Source organism: Elgaria multicarinata, chromosome 1, assembly GCF_023053635.1.
Source record: "Elgaria multicarinata webbii isolate HBS135686 ecotype San Diego chromosome 1, rElgMul1.1.pri, whole genome shotgun sequence".
NCBI lineage: Eukaryota > Metazoa > Chordata > Lepidosauria > Squamata > Anguidae > Elgaria > Elgaria multicarinata.
The window spans coordinates 107,522,428-107,546,447 of NC_086171.1; the positions used below are offsets into that span (position 1 = coordinate 107,522,428).

The 24,020-nt window shown below is 43.2% G+C and overlaps 1 protein-coding gene across 2 annotated transcripts in view; it reads left to right on the top strand.

Moving 5' to 3' along the window:
- Window positions 1-18,357: 18,357 nt before the first annotated feature.
- Window positions 18,358-24,020, top strand: part of C1H1orf21 (chromosome 1 C1orf21 homolog) — a 147,752-nt gene continuing 142,089 nt past the window's right edge. Inside the window, exon 1 of one of the 2 annotated variants that reach the window (XM_063134685.1) lies at window positions 18,358-18,647. The gene's annotated coding sequence lies outside the window, so the exon portion shown is untranslated. Of the gene's footprint in view, window positions 18,648-19,912; window positions 19,933-24,020 lie in introns of those variants that run through there. The other variant, XM_063134693.1, reaches the window with a different exon arrangement.

The following is a 24,020-nucleotide window of genomic DNA, read 5'->3' on the forward strand; positions in this document are numbered from 1 at the left end:
TTATAAACTGCTCAGAGAGCTTCAGCTGTTGGGAAGTATAGAAAATAATAATAATAATAATAATTTTGAAATTTCTCTGTAAATATTTCTGTGATTGCAAATTCAATTTGTTCATTGTAAAAACAAATAGTTAAAATAATTATTTGTGCGTATGTAATTGCATACAGGAAATCCACATTGTGTGTGTGTGTGTGTGTGTGTGTGTGTGTGTGTGTGTGTGTGAGTGAACACTCAACACACACACACACACACACACACACACACACCATTTTGCAATTGCTACTAAAGGGCTTGTCCTTGTGGCATCACAAGTCCCCAACTCCTGGGTCTCAGGTTGTAGCACTGAAATCTGAAGAAATGGGCTGCTGCTGACCTGGCAACCCACTAGGCTCCCTTGTGATCTGAGCTTCCTATCATGCCAGGGTCCAAAACGTATGCGTGGTCAGGTGCTCATGTGTAGGCTTCTTCACTTCAGACATCCATGCCACTGCATGGATGACTGTAGGTAGGGTCAGCTGTATGGCCCTTGGTGCTGGCTCCAGATTTCGGGGGGCTCTTAGGCAAGGCATCCTTAATGCGTCCTCTGCTTTAATGAGTTTACCTTGTCACCACCATTGCCACCAGATGCTGCTGCTCATCCTTTTCTTCATCTGCTTGCTTGCCAGACAGAGAGCCAGTGAGCAAGTAGGCAGTTGCATCTACTGCTGCTCCTTTTCACCGCTGGCATTGTCTGAGCCAGAGGCTTTTGCCAGTGGATCCCCTGCTGGAGTGTGGGCCCTAGGTAATTGCCCACCCATGCTGGATCTTGATGTCGGCCCAGCTTATTCCAATTATCCACATAGATAGCTTTTGATCCATCCAACTATGAATGTATTTTCTTTTGAGCATATGTTGTTCTCACTGTGACTGCGCTATACAATAACCTCAGGGCAGAAGGAGGCCTTAATATCACTAATGGTTCAGAGGTAATGCAGTATGATGAACATTTCCAGTGGAATATTTTAAATTGCAGATCAGCAATATTTTTATACCTACAATTACTGTGAAAGCAACAAATGAGGCCAGGCTGTACAAAACAAGCAAACACCCAATAATTTTAAATCATTTAAACATTAGAAGGCTAGGTGCTGAGGTAATTGTTCCAGGAAGAATGGAGTCCATGCAGCGATCCAAGCCGGATTGTCTGATACACTGGCAGCAAAGGAGACCACCTAGGGGTTCTCTGATTTCACATATAAAGGCCATTTTAGCCGTTTTCTGTTGTAAAAATAATTTAATGTGGGATCTTTAGTTAGAATGATGCAGAGAAAATCTCTGAAAGGGAACCCAGGCTGCCAATGTGATCCACCCTTGCTCCACATACAAATCTCTCTTTTGTACTTATGGAGGTGGATATTATGGATATTATGGGTTGTATCCAATGCTGGCCATCTGCCAGTGGAATGGAAACCACTGGTGGACTAAATTTCCCCTCTGTTATGGACTGTTGGGGATCCTCTGAAGCAGGGGTGTGCAGGGGGCAGGAGAATAGGGGGGGGGGAGTCTCCTTATGTGAGTAGAAGTCCGCTCATGCAACATTGTATTTAACCCTTTATCTGTAGAATTGAAGTGTCTCCATTGATTTTGCTCATTATCAAAAAGTAGCAGCTATCAGCTTCAAAGAACACAACTCATATTTTCACAACACAATAGAGGGCCAAAATAGGCTATGTCATGACAATTGTGGGAATGCAATGAACCTGCATGTTTTCTGTTATGTAAATATCAGCCAGGGGGAAGGCTGAGCAGCTCAGGATCTTGTGAGGTGGGAAGAGGGTTTTTAACTCTTGCTTCCCCTATGGTCTTCCAAAGGGAGCACATATTGGCTCCATTGAAACAGCAGCTTCAACAAGGTGATTTTCCCCACAACTGTGACAGGGGGAGAAAAGACCAGTTCATGCAATCACCACAGTCCATTGTGGCTTAATTAAGCCACAGTGAGTTGCGCTGCATGCCAACGGCCATTTTGAATATTAATGCCAAAGCATGGGATTGCCATGGTTTGCCATGTCATCTGAACTGAAGCAGCATGGTTTGTTGGAGGGGGAAACAACCCTCCAATAACCCTACAACAAGCCATGGGTTATTGGAGGGCTGTTTCCTCCTCCAACCAGCCCTTCCGCCTGTGTTTGAGTGACATCACAAGCTGTGGCCAGTGCTAGAATAGGCAACCTGGTGCCCATGAGCACCAAGATGGAGTGCGGTGATTGTGTGAACCACATAAATTAATTCAACTTTCCCCTCCACCCCTGCTAAAGTCACAAGGCTCCCCAGGCTTCCCTGTGGCTGCTGTTTATACAAATAGTAAATGTGCACATGAATGGCATTCTGGTTTGGCCTTGAGATATTCTTCATCGGGGCAAATGAAGACTGTGCCCTTGCCACTGAAAAGACCTTTGAGGGCACAGGTGGGCCCATGCATGCATCTGCCACATGGCCCACTCATTGCCACCGTGTCATCTACCCCTGCCACTTCTCCCACCTCCCCACTGCATCTCCCACTACCCCCCACCCACTATTGCCACCAGCACCGCTCTCTGCAGAGCTGTGTCAGCCATAGAAAGTGGAGCAAGTGATCTCTAGGGACACGCTTCCTACAATGCCTGGCTAGCAGGCTTTCTGGAGAGTCTGTCGGCCACTTTTTATAGCTGCCACAACTATTCAGAGAGCCCGCCCACCAGCATACTCTGAGAGAATCCTCAGAGCAGGTTGGAGGGTGGGCGGTGGCTACTCTGGGGAGCCCCACTGGCTGGTCTCCCAGTGTGCCCAGCATTTTCCACCATGGAAGACTGGGGCCAGCAAGGCCTTCTGTAGCACCCACTGTAATGCTGCCAGGCAGCAGCTCCAGAAAGCCCCACTGGCTGTGCTGTTCCCGTGGCACTTGTTTACCTGGTGGGACCTGCCAGAGGCCTTCCTAGTGAGGTGGGGAGACAACACAATTTGCCACTCCTCCCACTCTAAAGTAGCGGATTCACGCTGCCTCATGGGAAGGTTGGCCCTGAAGGGAAAGAATTTGCGGTCATGGATCCTTGAAAACCTTTCCCTCCACCTCAGCATCCTTTCAGTGACAAAGATAGACTGAGCTCCCCTTGCCTCAGAAATTATCTTTGATGGTAAGAGGGAAATTGGAATTGGGCTCCAAGGACACGACCTACACGCAAGGCGCATGCATTGGCAAAGATATTCCCAAACCTTTTGGGCTGGTGGGCACATTTGGAATTTTGAGAGTGTTGTGGCTGCTCTCACAAAATGTCTGCCATGGAAAAGGCTTATCCATTCACAAAACGCCCGTCCATGGTGGGCATGGCCAGTCACAAACCCCCAGTTTCCCAGAAGGCAAAGCGATGAGGCTCAGAGACAAGTAACATGGCCAAGTACAAGGCAGAAACGGAATCTGTTCCTAAAAGCCAAATCACATGTCTGTCCACATAAATCTAACAGAAGCCAAACTGGTGATGCTCCCAGGATGGATGGATGGATGGATGGATGGATGGATGGATGGATAGATAGATAGATAGATAGATAGATAGATAGATAGATAGATAGATAAGCAGGCAGGCAGGCAATCTGACCCTGCTCCTCCTGAACTGAGATCCTTTTTGGATCTATTTGAGATCCTTGCAGCAATACAGGTGGGCTTAACTGAATTGGCAATTGTGTATATATATGTTGGGGTTGGGTGGGATTTGGCTCCAAGAATATGCACTCTCTCGGGTACATGCATGGAGCCCAGTTTCCTCTGTCCTCATGAGCTTTATGGTGGAGAACGGGGAGCCAACACCACTTTTGCTGGTGAAATAGTCACGAATGGAAGGGAAATTGCACTTCAAGGATGTGTATCCTCTGGCCTTTCAGAAGGCATTATAAAAAGCCTAAACAAATTACTTTACATTATACTTTCGAAATTGCTTCTGCCTAGAACAAAGCAGTGTGACACTCTGGCTTTTAAGGCAGCTTTACTGCTGTTTAATAGAGATTTAGTGAAGCCTTTCATTATTAATTAAGAATATATTTGTAATTAAAGTGTCTCTTCCAGTATTCTGACTGATGTGTCCTTCTTGATATTATATCAGCAGAAATGTGTGTGAACTAATCATAATATATGCCTCTAGGGTAGAAGGAACTGGAAGACAGAAATGTATTATTATTATTAGTAGTAGTAGTATTATGTCTTGCAACTAAGAGCCATGATCTGTGTGATATATGTGTGCAGTTCCTAGAGGAGGGGAAAATGGGAATAAAAAGATGCCTTGAAGCTGTGGGCCAGGATAAATAAAGTGTCATAATATATCTAGCCGATGCTAATGTGAAGCACAGAATATACTGAAAACGGGTCAGGGGCAATACATCCCCCCTGGGGGGCTTGAATGTCAACAAACAACCACAGCCAGATGACAGATAGTTTATAGGAGTGAAAGAGAGGTTATCTGTCCTTTCCCTCTCTTTAAAATAAATCACTGCAATTCTCCGGAAAAAAATACGCTTACTCTTTCACTGCAGATATTGGTACCCCCTTCGCCAATCTTGCATTGATTGAGGACAGCCTCGGTTTTCTGCCTTCCCTGCTCCTTTCTAGATGATTCATTCGTTCGCTCTGCTGCCGGCTGGTAAAAAAGAAAGGAAGGCACCCTTGTTTGTGAAGCCTGGGCAATGGCCAGAGGCGGCTCCAGCAACGCAGCTGTGCCTTTGCTGCCCATTATTCAGGTCAGGTCTAGCTTGCCAATCAAACAACCTGCTTTGTCTCATCTTTCCCCAGCCCCCATCATGCTCTGAAATGATGGAATCAGTGCCTTTCCCATCACAATATGTCAGATCTTAGGGGAGAAGCTGAGATACTTCAGTTATTTATTTATTTTACCATTGCCAGATCCGCCCTCCACCCCCACGTTGCAATACAGAATGAATTGTGAATCGCTCTTTCTTGCTTCTTCTAGCATCTCGTCCACTGCCTTCTCTTTCCTAGGCTTTGTAGTGAGACCATATGGGCCTTCTTACTGCATCAGATCCCATAAGTTCGAAGTATCTTTGTTTATCATTGGCAATTAAATCTGAGTGTGTTGCTTGCTTGTTGCTATCATTGACAATTTGTATTTTCTGGTACCAGTCCCTGGAAATTATTCTCCCTATGGTTAGCATGCACACATGTACACAATAGGTTTCGCTCAGCCCCATCCCTGGGTCATGTTATGTGTTGGAGTGGAGTGAAGATGTGTTTTGAGCTTCACGCCTGTGCATAGCACTGTTTCCAAGTTTCAGAACATCATTAAGCATTGAGCAGGGGGTTGTACTCGATGGCTTTATAGGCCCCTTCCAACTCTACTATTCTATGAAGACACCCTCAGCTGCTCCCTTCTTTCATTGAGTCTACCTTCTCACCACCAAACAGCTGGTTGGGGAAGGGCTGCTCTAAACAAAAAAAGAGAAGTAGGTGGCCCTAAGTTGTTCGTCATCTGTTTTCCACAACCCCACAGTCACCTCTGCATATCCTATTCTCCATCCTGTCCTCATGGTTTAGATCTGCTTTGGGAGAATGAGAATTTCACTGGCACTTTCTGCCTCCTTAGGGAGGATGTGGCGTTAAGGCTTGTGAGCCTTAACTCCCAGTTTCCCTGGTTTTTGGTGCTTAGTTGAAAACTGCAGAGGCTTAACATTGTTTTGTAAACCGTAGGGGTGTGTGTATGTATATATATATATATATATATATATATATATATATATATATATATGTGGGTGTTGGTAGAGTCATTGGTTGTTGTTTTAATAATCTCCTGTTGTACATAATTTTAGCTATTTTTTATTACAAATTTGACTTGATTTTATATCTGTTTTATATATGAGATTAGGTTGATTTTTAAACTGTAAACTGCATGCAGGGCTTCGAAATTGAGAGTGTGGGATGTAAATTGGAAAGACAAATAAATAATACAATAAATACATAGCCTCAGCCCCAGGTTCCCCCTTTTTATGTCTATATTTTAAAACCAGCACTCGAGCTTTGTAAATAAAATTTGGTGAAGGACCTAGTCAGAGTCCATAATATCGACTAGAACTAACTTAACTACATGGTTATTGACACCCTACAAATGTCACAATAGATTTTTCAATTACATGTCCTTGACCTTTAGTTCTGAGGATAATTTCCGGGGCATTTTTTTTAAGTGTTTTTATATTTGCAACCTTTTCGTCCTTAGGGTGGGATAGGTAGCATTTTTCACTACATTAGGAAGCCTCCCTCCAATTACAAGGCACTGTAATAGAGAATTAAAATGAAAGATAATTTTAAAACACAGTTTATTGTTTTCCTTGGTGATTTTAAGTTGTGAATTCATTTCTTTTTATTATTGTTTTGTATCATAAGTTTTTGTGCTAATCTTGTCTTTCTGAAGTTGAATTATATTACAGCTATGTTGTTGTGATGATGGTGATTATAGCCGTTCATTAGGGGCTTTTCTACACGAGGCTGTTAATCTGCTGCATCTACTTTTGGTTTCTTCACAGAATTGAGATCAGAGCACTACACAAGCAGTGTTTTCTTTTCTGCTTTTCTGCTACATAACCTCTAGGGGGCATTGTTGTACAGTGGAATATCACAAATATACAAGAGGAAATTGAGCTTCCTTTCACCATCAGAAATAATACTCAATTTTCCCCACTTTTAAAAAACTCAGGGAAAGTGCTGTTTATAAACAGAAGCAAAACTGGAGGGTCATGTTGTCATTGTAAACCATCATGAGCAGGGAATGACAAGCACACAACAAATGCCTCGTGTTGAAAAGCTCAAAATGTAACTACACAATGAAATGTAACTACATGATGGTCTCTCTTCTTTAGTGAATTGCCTCTCGATTCTGTTTTACAAGATCTTGTCTTTCTCACTTAGGATTAAACCAAGTCTTAGCATTTGCTTATTTGGGAGTGAGTTCCAGAACTTTTGGTCTAGGAATCAAACATTTGTAGCAGCCTTCTCCAACCTGGTGCCCTCTAGATGTGTTGGACTACAACTGCCATCAGCCCCAGTCAGCATGTCTTTTGGCCTTGCTGGCTTGGGATGATGGTAGCTGAAGCAAGCTGATTCATGGTGCCTAGATTTACGGTGTTTCTGGTGCTTCAAGATGGAGGGCTCCTAGCATTACCAGTTAAAAGACATTGTATGGTTATTCTGAGTTTTCTTCTTAACTGATTTGTTTTTGCTAAGGAAAGATACAGAAGTAGTATTGGGGAAACACAGGAGTGTTACGAATTGAGGACCACATTATCTGGACGCTTTGTGAATGAGGCAGGGTGATTGCACAATAAAGTCTTGTCTAAAAGCACTAGGTAGTAACCAATGTCAGTCTTATGTAGAGTAGTCTTATGTTAGCCACAATTACATAGTTAGTTGATTCTATGTAGGACTAACATTGGATACTACCCATTGTTTTTCTGAGGAGGAAGACAACTCAAAATTCTTACTCGGTGGCAGTTTGTATAGAATATTATTATTATTATTATTTATTTATTTATATAGCACCAACAATGTACTTGGTGCTGTACAAAATGAACAAATAAAGCAGCAACACCCTGCCTAAAGGCTTACAATCTAAAATCACATTAAAACATATGAAGGGGGAAGGGGTTCACAAAATAGAAATAAGAGAATAATCGTCATAATAACAGTAAATCAAGCTAAAATACCAAAAGCTATTGAAAACAAATGAGTTTTCAAGCGTGTTTTAAAATCTACGATGGAACTCGTGGTACGTAGATCCTCTGGAAGAGCATTCCAAGCAAATGGGGCAGCCAGAGAGAATGGGCGAAGCCGGGCAAGAGAGACAGAAACTCTTGGTGCAATTTTAAAATCCTAGGATTGAATCCAGGATATTTCTGCAAAAGGATCAGACTTTCCATGAGAGGACAAGCTCTGCTTCTGGAAGATGTCTCCTGACTCTCTGTGTATCATTTTTAGGGGGCTGGAGGGGCTGCCTATGGGAAGGAGGGGCAGGGAAGTCCACTTCTATCAGTCCACTTGATCTAGTATCAGTGCACTTGATATAGTATTGATCTAGTATAAATCTGGAACCCATAATTTCTTTAAATAATTCATCCGACTCACCATATTTTCACACTGCTGCTGCATGGGTTATGAAGAAGTCAATGTCTGTTGCATGTTGTACAATTGCAGCTATTGGTCAAACAGCCCTGGAACACATAATGTGGTATGTTTGCCTGCAAAGGCTGCCCTGGTAACGGGATGAAGACTTCAGGCCAGTTTATATTCTTGAACGTTGCTTAATTTCTCTATGCTTCATTATTAGTAAACTGTAGACTTATTCTACTGAACGACTTTTCATTTGAGGTGTTGAGAGGTAATAAGAGAGTTAGTTACACCTATGATAAGCCATTCGTGCATGCAAGTCATCACAGACATGCAACATACATACATACATGCATGTTTAGACATGCATGATAATAATCTGATGGCTGCAAAACCAATATTGAGAGCCAATGTGACATAGCGAATAGAGTGTTGGACTGAGACTTGGGGCTTATCTTGATGGAGGCTTTGCCCTGGGGTGGATTTGGAGTGGCGGCAGGTCATCTACATGACACAGCCGCCATTGCGAAGCCATCTTGGGGCAAGCCCCAGAAACTCTGCTTAAAAAAAGTTGGGCATTTACTCTGACTTTTTTAGTTGCAGAGCCAATGGTGCCCCCTGATTGGTCGCCATCGGCTGGGCTGTACAGGGAAGGGGAAGATGTGGAGCTCCAACTCGGGCTCTGCACTGTAAATAAATGAATAAATAATTAATTTTAAAAAAACAGGGCGGGAGGAGAGGAATGGGGCAGCCGGGAAGCTGCCGCCGCTGCCAGACCAAACACTGGCGAAGGGGGAGAAATGGGGACCAAGCACCGGGCTCAGGCTGCCCCGTTTGCATCTACAGGTTAAAAAAATCAGTGGGGGGAGCCAGAGCAAGATCAGAGGGAGGAGGGCCCAGCTGCCCTGTTCTCCCCCCCCCTTTGGTGTTTGATCCGCTAGTGGCAGCAGTGGCAACTCTACATTGGTGCTCCTTCCCATGTAGATGCCAGAAGGAGCATCAATTCGGGAGCCTGGGGCCTCATGGAGCAAACATGCCACCATCAAGATGGGGGGCCAGGTAGTTCCAGGTTCTAACCCCCATTAGATCATGAGGCTCGCTGGGTCACTTTGGGCCAGTCACTGACTCGCAGCCTAACCTTACTCACAGGGTTGTTGTGAGGATAAAATGGAGAGGAGGAAAAAGGGTGCAATATAATGATGATGATGATGATGATGATAATATAATGAGAAGGAGAAGGAGAAGAAAAGTGGGGAGAAGAACCTGAGCTGCTTGGAGGAAGGGTAAGATAGAAAAACAACATGATGACATGGGTTGATTCAGTATGAACACTGCAATGTGCAACTAGTCTTCTGAAAACTATTTTCATGTGGCTCATTACACCTGCTTACACAAAATGAGATCACCACTGCATTTCTTTGTTTGGTTTTGTCCAGTGACAGGCTGCTTCTCCGGAAATGTTCTAGGCATAGTTTTCAGCCACAATGAATTATTATTATTATTATTATTATTATTATTATTATTATTATTATTATTTATTTATTTATATAGCACCATCAGTGTACATGGTGCTGTACAGAGTAAAGCAGTAAATAGCAAGACCCTGCCGCATAGGCTTACAATCTAATAAAATCAAAGTAAAACAATAAGGAGGGGAAGAGAATGCAAACAGGTACAGGGTAGGGTAAGCAGGCACAGGGTAGGGTAAAACTAACCATAATTATAACCATAAAATCACAACGCAAATCCAGAAGACGATAAACATGCAATCAGATGAAACCCTAGCAGCAGAGGACTAAACCTATGGGCATGATCCAGCTCTGTGTGTGTGTGTGTTATTTAAAAGTGCTTAGTAATGCTTTCCATTGAAAGCACCCTTACTAGAGAGTAATTCCACATGGAATGCATGAAGCTGCTCTGCAAGGTTTCAGGCAGAGATCTTTCCCAACCTTGCTGTCTAAGAGATCTTAGGCAACCCGGCGTCATGTGCATGCAAAACATATACTCACCACTGAGCTATGGGCCCTCCCCATGGAAGTCAGTTGAATTTACTTCCAGATAAACATACGTGGGGTTGCTCTATAAAGTGTATAACTGGACAGTGCCCAATGAACACAACAAAATAGAACCATCTGATTCCCCTAAATGATATCCGCAACAAATGGAATTTTCTCCTTGGGGAGTGGGGGACAGCATTTCCATATATCTTTTAAAAGTAGAAGTCTTCACCCCTGGCACTTGAAAGAGCCTGGCAGTTTTTCATGAATGCCTATTGAAGACCATGTGACCTCTCCCTCTCCAATAGGCATTCAGGAAGAACTCATGAGCTCCTGCAAATGCTGGGGGTCATTAAAAATAAGAAAAGAGGTGGGGAGAAAGAACACTGCTCAAAATTTCCTACACTTAAAAAGGTATGTAGAAACCATGTCACGCTTCTCAAGAAGAAAATTCTCCAAAATCCTCCCCTCTCCCAGCCTCTTTCACCAGAGTTTTCATTTCCCCACCACCCCCAACAAAATACCGAAAACTGAATAATCGAAATTTTTGGCACAGCACTACTTTTTTCATACTCAACAATGGCTAGAAAACCCCATTGTCGCACAACTGCATTCAGAAAGCACAACATTCCAAGTGGATTAGTTTCACTGGGACTCCAGAAGGGAATGTTTATGTTCCCCCTATACTCTGAGTGGGTGAAAGGCCCACTGCTACAGCTGAATTCGTTCTAGCAAATTGCACAGCCGGAAGTCATGCAATGAATCAATTGTTTCTAACAACTCCACAACTCCAGTTAGCTGTGGACATGAGGGGATCCGAACGAGTTGCAGTCACCAGATGCCACAACAACGCAATCCACTTTGGGCAGCATCACATGGTCAGACAGCATTGCCAGCCCTTTGAGTCAGTCTGCAGAGACTCTGTGGAACTGAAAGGGAGAGATATGAAGTATCTTCTTCAGCTGAACAAGATGTCATTGTAGAAATCTACTTGCAACATTTTCTCAGTGTGTACACAGTATTTTGGAGAGCCCTTGGGCAAGACTCCCTCAGTGCCCCTCCCTCAGACTCCCTCAGTGCCCCTCCCTCAGACTTCCTCAGAGCAAGAGGCAGGTGGGGATGCAGGTTTGCAATGATGAAGAGAAGGAGCAACTGCAGGGGACTCTTGTCCGTGGGCCCCTACTGGGGTATTGGCCCTCGAAGGATGCCCACCCATACCCAACCCTAATGTTATAGCTCAATCCTATGTAGGGTCAGCTCCAGGTTTCCATGAGCTCTTGGGCAATTTGAGTATGAGCATTTGGAACTGCCCCTTCCTTCTCTAGCCACACCCTTTCCTCTTTTGGCTCTTCCCCCTTTAAACTAAACCCAGTGGAGCTGCAAGACCATTTTGGGTTTCTGTGAGAACCGGCCAGAACTCTAAAGGAGCTATCCTAGGTGCTCAACCCTATCCCCAAAATAGGTTCAGCACTTTGGCTAGCTCCCTTAGAGTTCCGGCTGGTTCTCACTAAAACCCAGAATGGATTACCTGCGGGATCGTCTTCTCCCATATAGTCTGCCCCGCACACTCAGGTCCTCTGGGGTGAACTTACTTCAGTCAGCTAAAACTAGACTGACATCAGTTTCCCAAAGGACCTTTTCTTCTGTCGCCCCCAGATTGTGGAATGGCCTGCCAGAGGAGATTCATAAAATTAACTCTCTGTGTGATTTTAAGGCAGCTTTAAAGACTAGCCTTTTCCGGCAGGCCTATCCAGATCAATGTAAAATCAAGAATTTTTAAGCTGTATTGATTACTGTTCTAATGTTGTTCCCTGCCTTGATCCAAAGGGAGAGGCGGGTAAGAAATAAATAAATATATTATTATTATTATTATTATTATTATTATTATTATTATTATTATTATTATCAGCCCCACCAAAATCAGAGCCATCAGCTTCACTGACTAAAGCATCTTATAAATATAAAATGGGAATGGTAGTGATATGATATTCAGGAGTGGGGAATGTGTAAGCCAAAACATTTGGAGGGCCACAATTTCCATCAGCCCCAGCCACTATAGGCAACTATACACCTGCAATCCTAAACAAGCTTACATGGAAGTAAGAACCATTATGTGGTTAGGTTGGGCATCAAGGGTGGGCAACTTGTGGCCCTCCTGATGTTTTGTCCTACAACTCCATGAACCCTAGACAGCGTAGCCAATGGTGAAGGATGATGGGAGCTGTAGGCAAACCATTTAGAGGGGCACAAGTTGCCCAGTCTTGTATCTGTACTGGAGAGGCATTGCATTACAAAAGCACATGAAAAAATATATGCTGGTCCAGATTCTGAATCAAAGTGGAGGCCAAAGCATGAATCTAAAGTGACCCATTGATCACACTGTGTGTGTGTGTGTGTGTTGATCATATTTATATTGTTCAAGCTGTGCCAGATTCAATCAATAATGCTGCAGTCATAAATATACATACTAGGGAGTAAGCCCTGCATTGAACACAATGAGCTTTACTTCAGAATCAATATGCATAGGATTGCACAGCACAGATTTGAGTATATAGGGTGCAGTAGGCAACAAAGGGGCTTCTTATATATCATACCTATTCTTCTTCCCCTTTCTCTCCTTCCCCCCCTCTCTTTGGCAATCTTGCACGCCTTCACCTTCTACCAACCCTCCACTCTGCCTCTCCTTCCTGTTGTGTCTTCTCTTCCTCTCCTCTCCTTTCCTATCCTCCATCCACCTTCCCTTCTGCCACCCTTGCCTCTTTTTCTTGTTGTTTCCTCTTTTTGTCTTAACCTGCCTATCTGCAGGAGCATTTTTAAGCCACCTGAGCTGCCATGGCCACACGCACCCTCCTTGCCAGACATTTCCTGAACACTGGTGCTTAGATTGAACTGTGGCCTCATGGTGCCCACAGGTAACCAGCAGCAGCCTGAAAGTATTCAGGAGGAGAGGGCTTCCCCAGTGAGTCCTGATGCCTCCTCATAGGCTCACTGCAGGATGTCTGTGGGGCGGGGCAGGAATTTGTGTTGTGGACCCATGAAGGCTCAGGGTCCTTGGCAGCTGCCTGATGATTCCAACTTCTGGTGCTAGCCCTGATGGTAAGCATGTTGTTTTACTTAGAAGTTCCACTAAATTCAGTGGGACTTGCTCCTAAGTAAATGGGGGTACAGTAAATTAAGTTATCTAAATATTAAGTTTTTAATTAAATTTCTAAATTAAGTTTTCTATTTTTTCTATTTACTGTTAATTCAACACAAGTAAAAGGTTAAATATTGAGACCCAAGATTATAATTACGGAAACTGGAACTGGAACTACCCTTTAAAATAACTAGGCAGACTGGGGGGCCCTGGGCCCTTCCTGAATTCCACCACTTGTTGTTTGGTGAGTTGAGCATGAGTAGACTTACTCCTCTGTCACACTAAGGATGCACACTTATTCAAGAGTAAACTCCATTGAACACTATGGGTCTGACTTATTTATTAATAATACTTATGGCAGGTTTCCTTTCTATGATCTGGACTCCTTAAGAGTCCCACCTTCCTTCTTTTTATCTTCCCCTTCTTAGTAGCATGGGGTTTAGGCTGTAGACGTGGGGTGAGTGACAGCTTGTTAAACATAACAGTTTACTAGTAAAGTAAAACAAGCAATTTACATCTAAATGTATTTAGTCAATAGAGCTGAGTGATACAAAGGCATTAACAGAAAATAAAAGTTGCAAAAATACAAGTTTTTACCCTAAGCTTCACTTAGACTTCTTCAAGTCGTATCTCTCTGCTCTTTTCTTATGCTCTGGTAATTCCTGATTTTCTCCTTTTATCCCGTTTCTCCAAAACTGAAAATACTGTTTCAATCTTGAACAAAAGAAACTTATCTGGAGAAATAAAACTTAACTGGGAAATTATTCTTAACTGGAGAAATGAAAGTACTCCTCTCAGTTATACACCCTCCCAACAGAAAAAGTACAGGCCTTTAAGGCCTCGCCTTTTTACTTTGCCTCAGTAGGCCTCAAACTTTCACAATTTATATACCACCTTACATAATAAAATCTGTAAGCAGTTTACATATAAAAATATTTAAAACCACTGTTTACATGCACTTAATAAACATATACTACATCTCAATAAACATGCATAGGATTGTACACGAACAGATTTGTGGTCAGGTAAGCATGTGAAACATGCCTTGAGGTTAAGTCCTGTAAGGCTTGCCAGTTTGATTCATCTGGTGAAGGTCTTGTAAGTTTTAGAGAAGTTTTTTTTTTTAAGTATATAGCCACTGTGGTGCTATGAGTTGACATATGAAATCCATTCATTTTTTAAAATTACATATTTTTATTAGAGTTCTTCAATAAAATTCACACTCAACAACTGTATAAAATAATAACATGCGGGTAATCAATCAAGTCATTCATCAATTGGTGTTGTAGTGAGCTCAAGAGTGTTCACCGGAGTGAGTATTTCATGATCCAAAAGGTATCTTTCCATAGAGACCCATGAGAGCTAGGCAGTCTCACTGTGTTGTCTTTCCCCCACCATAGCTGATGAAAAAGTATCGTTCATTTTGTTGCTGTCTTTTTTTTTCTTTTTTAAAGTAAGTTTCACTATGCATTTGAAAAAATAAAACTAGGGCCTTCTCTTTTAGAGAAAGGTTAGTTTTATTGATATTAATGCACTAGTGATCGTTGTAGTGCCCAACTTGGATTCTTTCCCACTTATGAAGTGTTTAGTGGATGCTGCTGTAAATCAATGACATGTTTGTTGTATCTAGCTATAATGTTCTAAATTATACATATTATGCAATGTATTCGTAGTATGCTTGAAGCTCCAGCTGTATTTGAGGCTCCATTGACTAGCAGTAAAGCTTTTTCTGGAGTGTACCATTCTATGGTGCAGGAGGAGAAATGCATGTTTAAAACTTCCCAACAACAAAACAACCCTCCACCCTGCCCATAGAAAATTAGCATGCCAGAGATCATTTAGACATGCACCCCCGCCCCCCATGTGACTCAGTCTAGGCAAAACTTTGCCACTAGATTCCATCAATCATATAAACTGGAACTAAAAGTATTGCATTTTGCAAAATCTCCCTGCTTCCGTCAAGAGCTGAGAGAGTAAAAACTCTGGAGCAGAAGGGTAGTCTGCAAAATAATAGAATAGTTCCAAGAAAAGCTAACAATTTAGAAAGTAATCCTATACATGCGGAGACAGAAAAAAGGCCTATAATTCCTAGTATGCCTCATAAGCATCACTTTAGATCAAAACCTACACATACTTACATGCATCCATCTTCCACCCAGAACACACCACAAAATCCATTGTCTACAACCAAGCCCTAATATATAACCATACCTGTTCACATTGATTAGGCATAGACACACAATGTATGGATTTAAATCATGCATTTCTCAGACTACAGTGAAGTTGGGGGGTAAAAACAGTTCAACAGGTCTGGATTGGTATCCAGGAATAATCTATTAAAGGACAGACCAGAAGAGAAAATAACAGAATAGCATTTGGACAATGACACTTCCCCCCACAGACCTAGGGTGGTAGGCCTATACTTCCTTACAAACAGCAGGCCAATCTAACACAGCTACTCACCAGCAACAATAGATCACGTAACAGGAACCAGACCCTTGTGGCATGCTAGCTCTGTCCCCATGTCTACTCTGGCAACACTATTACAGGACCGAATAATGCCATCCACAACATCAGTATTACAATTTAATGCCCTAAGCGGCTTGGGGCCAGGCTATCTGAAGGAACGCCTCCTCCCATATGTACCTGCCTGAACCCTAAGGTCATCCTCAGGGGTCCTTCTTCGCGAGCCCCTGCCAAAGGAAGTGAGGTAGGTGGCTACCAGGAGGAGGACCTTCTCTGCTGTGGCACCCCGGCTGTGGAATGAGCTCCCTAAGGATGTTCACTTGGAACCTACATTATATGCTTTTAGACGCCAGGTGAAGACCTTTTTATTCTCCCAGCATTTTAACAGTCTATAAATAAATTTTAACTTGGTGTTTTAAATTTGTAATTTTGTATTGCTGCTGTTTTTATCTGGTTGAACTTTTATATTGTATTTTATATTATGGTTTTATACTGTTGTTTTATACTTTGAATGGTTTTAATTTTTGTGAACCGCCCAGAGAGCTCCGGCTATTGGGTGGTATAGAAATGTAATAAATAAATAAATAAATAAATAAAAATCAGGGGCTTGTACACCTGCTCTTCTTTCAACGTGATGGATGTCATTACCTGCCATCAATACTCTGCCGCATTCCACGCAGGAGAAACAGGCCAGCCTTGGGATAAAAAACACACTACATGTGTTAATCAGCTCTTTAATGCACGGATACCTCTGTTATTATTCAACAACTGTTTTGTGAATGCCCAGTGTTGAGAAGGTAATAATCACTGCCTGTACTTTCTGCATTTTATTTCCTCTGACAATCCTCCCCTCCCAACCATGGGTACATATACTTGTAAGTCTGTATTGTACGTTAGGAACCTGATGTAGTAAACTCGTCCACGAAACCTGATGCTATAATGAAAATGTTAACCTTTAAGATGCCTCAAGAGTTCTTATAGGGACAGGATGAGCCAAAAGAGCTGGTCTCTCCACATAGTCGATTGACATTTGCAGATGAATGGCTCCTTCCCACATTTCTGGAGTAATATCAATAGTTGCCGACCATGTAGAAGGAATGCAACTCCATCCCATGCTAGTATAATTTCTCTTGAAACTGGGGTAACACTGGTGTGGGAAGGAGCAGTGTTGTGGACTTTTCTGTTGAGTTCTGGGGTTTTGGACGTTACCCTAGTAGCATAGGAAGGAGTTGAGCTGTAGTGGCCATGATCCCCTATGCCATTTAGGAAATGCCAGTCCTGGTCTACACACATAACAGAATCAGGTAGAAGATTCTTAAGGCATCAGAATCAATCATCATCATCATCTTTATATCCAGCCTTTTTTCCTCCTGCAAAGAATCCAAGGTGGTTTATATTGTTCTCCTCCTCCTCCTCTTCATTTTATCCTCACAACAAGCTTGTGAGGTAGGTTAGGCTGACTGGCCCAAAATCATCCAGTAAGCTTCCTGGCCAAACGGGGCATAGAACACCGATCTCCAAAGTTTCAGTCCAGCACTCTAACCACTACACTATACTACACTGGGTCTCACTAGTAGAATAGACTGTGCCTCTTCAGACTGCAAGGGAGGACATTATTCTGAATGCTCCCCTATGTTAAAAGCTCCCTGCAAATAGAAAAGCAGCACAGTCAGCATGTAGAACATACTCCCTGATAAGCTAGTGTCTGATTTGCAGAAATTTTGAGATATATATATATATATATATATATATATATATATTAAAAAGAGCATCTCTCATTTGTAGACTTAAGCGGTAGTGCCTTTGTCCACACTACCAGGATTCTAACACCTATTTTTCTGCATGGGTAAAGCTGGCCTCAAAATGGGTCCCAAGAGATGGTAGGATTCTGGACTGTGCCACTCTAGACTGCAGGGGGGAGATACTTCATTTCGGAATGCTCTCCCAGGCCAGACCGAAAACAAATTTCCTATGTGGAGTGAACTAGCAGGGCATGGGGAAAGATCAAGCACGGCTAGACCAGTTTGAGAGGGAGGGTGCTGCTGTTGCACCCATGTCCTGCTTGTGGGTTTCCCGTGGGCGACTGTGTGAACAGAATGCTGAACTAGAAGGACGCTTGGTCTGATCCAGCACGGCTCTTCTTATGCTCTTAGCTCCCTTTTTTCATGTACCTTTTTTTAAAAAAGCATTCAAAAACACGCACACGCACACACCGCCTCTAGCTGCAGCCTGAAGTGACACAGTCCAGTCTATCACCTCAGGACTCTACCACTTCTTTCTGACGCGTCTATCGATCCCGAGAGATCCCCCCCCCTCTCTTTTTGGCTTTTTTTGCGGGCTCTTTCGCGGAGGCAGGTGGGCAAAGCTTGTGGCTTTCTGTCAAGACCCGTCGGCTGAAGGAGGAGAGCAGGGACGTCTCTTCTCCGGAGGGAGGAGTTTGGCTCCGGAAGGCTTCGCCTCTTCATTAGGATATGCGTAGCGGAGAGCGGGCTGCAACGAGCCCGGCTGCTCCCACGTCTTCCCCTTTTCTCCCATTTATTCCGCCCCCCCCCCCCCCGGCCGAGGTCCCCTTTCTTCTCTTTGCCACCGCCGCTGTTGTGCGTCCCGCCCCTTCCTCGCTCCGATCCCGCCTCTTACTCCCCGGAGAGGCCGCCCAGCGCTCGCCTGGGCTGTTGCCGCCTGCCAGGCAGCTAGCCAGCGCTCTGTGCCTCCGTCTCTCTCGTCTCCCGCTCAGTCGCGCGGACAGGCAGATATCCATACGGTCCCCCCACCCCCTCCGCCCTCCTTCCTTCCCTCCCTTCCTCTCTCCCGGATCCGATCTGCCCGCTTCTCCAGGCGAGCGGCACCGCCAACGGGAGCTGAAGCTCGGAGTGAGAGAGCGCAAGATCCAGGCAGGGGGGAGGCCAGGCCGGCCGGCGGTGGTGGGGCTCCCAAGGTGAGTGTGCAGCCTAGGAATCCTTCAGCGTCCCTGTCCCCCCCCCTCGCTTTTGAACACGCACACACACGCACACACACACACACACACACACACACACACACACACACACACACACACACACACACACACACCATGTACATATGCAGTGAAGGCCGCTAAGATTGAGGTGGGGGGGGGGAAGAATCCAGATCCACTGCTGCAGTAGTAGCTGATGTTGGAGAGGGAAGGCGCGCGCGGGGTGGAGTGGGGTGGGGGGGACTGCTGCTGTTCTGCTGCCTCCCCCAACCCTAAGGAGGCCTGGACTTTGCTTTGCTTGTGTAGGTTTGCCGTTTGCATAGGCTGCGAGAGGAGCTTGGAGCCCTGCAAATCCACCCAAGCTTCCCCCCTAGCCAAGTTTCCAGGGCGATCACCTTCCTTGCTCCTTGGTGCGTGCGTGTTTGTTTATGTATGTGTTTGCAGGTGATAAGGGGGCTCTGGGATTTGGCTCCATCTTCATCTCTCTCTCCCATTTATTGCTGACCTTTTTTTTTATTTAGCATTTTGGTGTTGTTCCACCCCCGTATGGTGTCGTTAATGCCTCTTACTAGATAAACGCAGGCAAGGCTGGCTTGGCTGATCGGGGAAGGATTTGTTGTTGTTGTTGTTGTGCTGCAGCTTACAAAGTGCTTCTGCCTGTCCTCGGATTATTCCGGAGGAAATAGAAATAGAATGGATTTCTATGCTTTGGGTTTCGACAAATTGTGCTTCCCATCTAGGGAGCCAGACAGGGATACGTCTCATTCTTCGATGCTTATATCACGAGGCTAAATTAATTGGAATATATTCCAGTCATGTAGCTGCTGGCGGTCGTGTAAAGGGGTGGTGGTGGTAACTGAAAGCGGAGTTAGAAATTGTTGTTGTTTTTCTGGTTGTGAAAGTCAAACAGTACTGATAATTGTCTAGAGGCTTCCTGTTGGGAATAATTGGCTGGAGAGAAGAACTTCTGTGATGATCTCTCTCCCCCCGCTTCCTCCCCCCCCCCCTTTTTTTTACTTAACAGAAAATCCATTTCAACATGCAGAGGCTGTAAGACAGCCAACATTTACACCATCACTGACTTAACTGTAGATGTCAGACTGTGCTTACCCTCACGTGACGTTGGTTCATACACACTTTGCAATGATGTGTTTTTACACTCCCTCCCAGGGAGGCCGGAGGGGGTCTTCCTGATTGTTTACCGAATGCATTCAGTGTTGTCAGGAGTGGTAATGTAGGCGTCTCCCTTCAATCTCCCAAATTAAAGGTATAAACATCTTGTTCCTTTAAGGAGCATCAGTCATTCTTTGTGGGTTATTGTAGGCTAGGAAGGGGGGATCTATGGCACTGGAGGAAGAACTGGCTTTTGTGTGTCTCCCAGTGCTTTTAAAAGGGATCAGTTATATCACTGGTCTCTTCTCTTTCCTCTTCTCTCTTCTCATCCCCCAAGATTGCTTTCAGAGATTCAGACTTTTGTGAGCTCTTCTGCTCACGGGTTTGAATGCCATTGCACACCCCTTCTGTATGCTAGGCAAGACTGTTCATAGAATGGTAGAGCTGGTTCACATATACATGTTCATTATCCAGGGACATGCATGTAAACAAGTCATTAACAATTTTTGTGAACCGCCCAGAGAGCTCCGGCTATTGGGCGGTATAGAAATGTAATAAATAAATAAATAAATAAATAAACAACTCAAGACAATGCAGTCAGAATTTTCATATATTCTGACACTCACATGACCTCGAATGAAATGCTTTTTGCTGGAATTGGGTCACATGTCCAATTGGGGATTCTCCAAAGGTTAAGACATGGAATAAAGGGCTCAGGTTAAAGGAAGCCAGATTCCAGCTGGACATTAGGAAAAACTTCCTGACCGTTAGAGCAGTACGACAATGGAATCAGTTACCTAGGGAGGTGGTGGGCTAGAGGCATTCAAGAGACAGCTTGACAACCATCTGTCAGGGATGCTTTAGGGTGGATTCCTGCATTGAGCAGGGGGTTGGACTCGATGGCCTTGGAGGCCCCTTCCAACTCTGCTATACTATGATTCTAAGAAGTCAAGTGGCATCATACAGGTGTGGACCAGCCCATAGAGCTGGAAGAGAACTGATTGATCATCAGCTCCAACCCCCACTTCCTGAGAGTGGAATCTTATACTTATAATTCCCAACACATATTTGTCCACATTTTAAAAACAAAAACCTTCCCCATGGGGAGGAGATTCTACATGTTCCCTTAGATAGCTTGTGCCAGTAATGTACAGCTCTTACAATGAGTTTCCCTCTCTCATATTTTACCTACATATACTTTTCCTATAATTTAAAACATTATGTCCTATCCTTGGTGGAGTGGACTTCTGTTCTTTCTGGAATCCTTGTTGGTTTTATCAATTTTGGCTATATTATCATTGTTACAGGATTTTATTGTATGTGGTTTTGTTGTATAAGCCACTTTGGGAGGGTTTGTGCTTTTACAGGAATGTTGTAAATATATAAATACATAATGTGTTATTGGAAAAATGGGCACTGTTCCCCATCCTATTGATCTTCTTTTGTTGAGCCTAAACATATGAGGACTGAAGGAATGAATGAATTGGCTGTAAGTTTTGTCTTCTAGATCAGAGCTGGAAAGAACATTTCAAATGTTTAGGCACCAGTGTTATTCTTTTGTGGATGTATTCGTAGACTGCCCTGAAAGTTCCTAGTCCAAAAATGTTTGACTAGCCCAGTTGTACCTGATGTAATAATTTGTGGCCTCAAATGCTAGACACCCACACACCTCAAAATTTGATAAAGCTAGTTGCCTAGGAGTGAATCTTATTAACCACAGGTAAACAGACAAGTAGTTATTTATAAACCTGCTTTTGGAGGCAATATCAAAGTTCCTTGCAGCCCTCAAGGGAATGTAATTATTGTAATATTTCCATGTGAGAAAATCATCACCGTAGACTTTAGTAATAGGACATTGCAAGTAAGAGGCAAGATGCTTCTTCCTGTATACCAAAGGTGATTTAATTGAAGTATTTATGTAGAAACACACATAACACATTAGACAGTGTGGTGTGGAGGAGTTAATTCAGACCCGCCCACATACTTCATTATAGTGCATAATTCTTGCCATATCCTTTTATTCTTCACATCAAGGATTGCATGTGGGATGTTTTTATATTTTTAAAATACTTAATGGCAACACAATTTGAAGTGCAACATAAAATTGATATATAAGAGAAGTTGACACATTTTCTCTTTTGGACTCTGCATTTTGAGGGTGTGTACCCTGTTCATTACTATGATTAGTTTTCTGCAAAGGTTAAAGACATGGGTGAGTTGTCAGAAATTGCACTTGCACTGTGTGGCTGGCAGGGAGGAAGATTTAAGCACTGGCATCGATAAAAGTTGTAATTTACAGGTATGTTGCCAAGTGTCTGAATAACAGGCTGCTGGACGACGTGACACAAAGATTATGACTTCTGTTTTTCTGCATGCCATTATTTATTTTGAAGAACCATGTTATGTTCCTGACTTAATAGCCCATGTTAAAGCGGCAGCAAAGCACAGCAGGGTGTGTGTTTTATTGTGCAATATCGTTGGGTGGCTGAAAGCCATTCTTCTCCACTTTGTGTCTTGCAACAGACTCAGGGGTTTGGTGTTGTTAGATGGCATCTGTGTGCTGTGCCCATCTTGCAACACACAGTACTCTACAACATTGGTATTGAGGCAGATGTGCCCAGACTTTGCTTTTGTTTTGCAGAGCTCTTTTTCTGTTGCTTAGAGGATCTGAAAAGAATGGGCTTGCTGAAAATTGAGCATTATGTATGAAAAGGGAAGGCTGGTTGTTGTGTGGGGCCTGCAGCCAGAATCTTTCGCCAATTATTTCACAATCTAAAAGTGAACTTCAGCCTTCCACATCTAGGCCACAGCTAGACCTAAGGTTTATCCTAGGATCATCTCGGGTTCGCCCCTGCCTGAGCACTGGATCCCTTGTGTGTCACCTAGATGAACAGGTTTGACCCCTGGACGATACAGGGATAAACCTTAGGTCTAGCTATGGCCTTAGTGATATGGGTTTTTCAAAAGATTTTGAACTGGAAATTTTTCTTAAGCAAAATAAGTTAATTTGCGTTGGAAAAAATGCATAGGATCATTTTCCAATGCCCAAAAGAGTGATCTCATTTTGTATGATTATTTTACTTGTATTTAGTAAACAAAACTAAAAACAAAGTACCCCATGTTAATTTTTTCTGTTGTAATATACCACATATACCTTAAATATTTGAGGGGGGGGGAATAAATCACACTTAATGTGATTTAAATGTAATATTATGTAGACACTTTTTTGGGGGAATACTTGTTAAACTGTAAAGACAATAGCATGTACTTTCCCTACAGTTTACATGTTTAAATTTAAGGAAACAAAGGTGCTAAAATATTGATGCACTAAGTTTTAGCAATGAGAGATCTGTGCATGACATGTTGATAACCACTTATCTATTTCAACAGAGTTCAACTCTCTTCCACTACCTATTAGTTTTATTCCGCACTGGGTCATATGTTTTTCCTAAGCATATATGTATTCTCTCATAATTGCTAGGGATAATCACCTGAAAAATATTAATTGCAACAATTATCCATAATATGCAGTGTATGTTGCCATTTTGTCTGAAACCAGTGTGTGGCATGGCAGGAGTGGCGTCTTACCCATGTAATAACCCGTGGTTTGCATTAGGGATTGTGGGGTGGGTGAGAAGCCACCTGTGTCACACTGCACACCGGGTTCAGATGTGGCCTGTGTCTTCTATATGTCCATTGTGTCTGAGACTCTCATCAGGCTTCTCCCATTTTAGGCCCCTATTTTTTATCTCTGTTGACAACTGCTCCTTGCCTTTTTTATGTGTGTGTAGGAAAGACCTCTAAAGCGAGGCCTTTCAATCAAGAGTTGCTTCTGATTTCTTTGAATTTTACCATTTTATTATTATTTTCTACAGAAAAAGACGAAACAAAACTTCACGAACTTAACAAACAATACAATACAATTTATAAAAGCACACATACTAAACATATAAGGCCATATTCCATTTAAGGCATTCTTCATGGCAGACTTATGGGCTATCTGTTGTTACTAGTTAGTTCAATAAGCCAGATTTCTTAAGAATTTTAGGTTATTGTGAACATCTAGTCTGCTGGGGCACACTGCTCTGTGGCTCCCCGTTGAGTCCTTCTATAAAGAATTCTGGCTTATTATGATGTACCAGTATCATTAGGGTGACCATATGAAAAGGAAGACAGGGATTTTGTATCTTTAACAGTTGTATTGAAAAGGAAATTTCAGCAGGTGTCATTGGTATATATCGG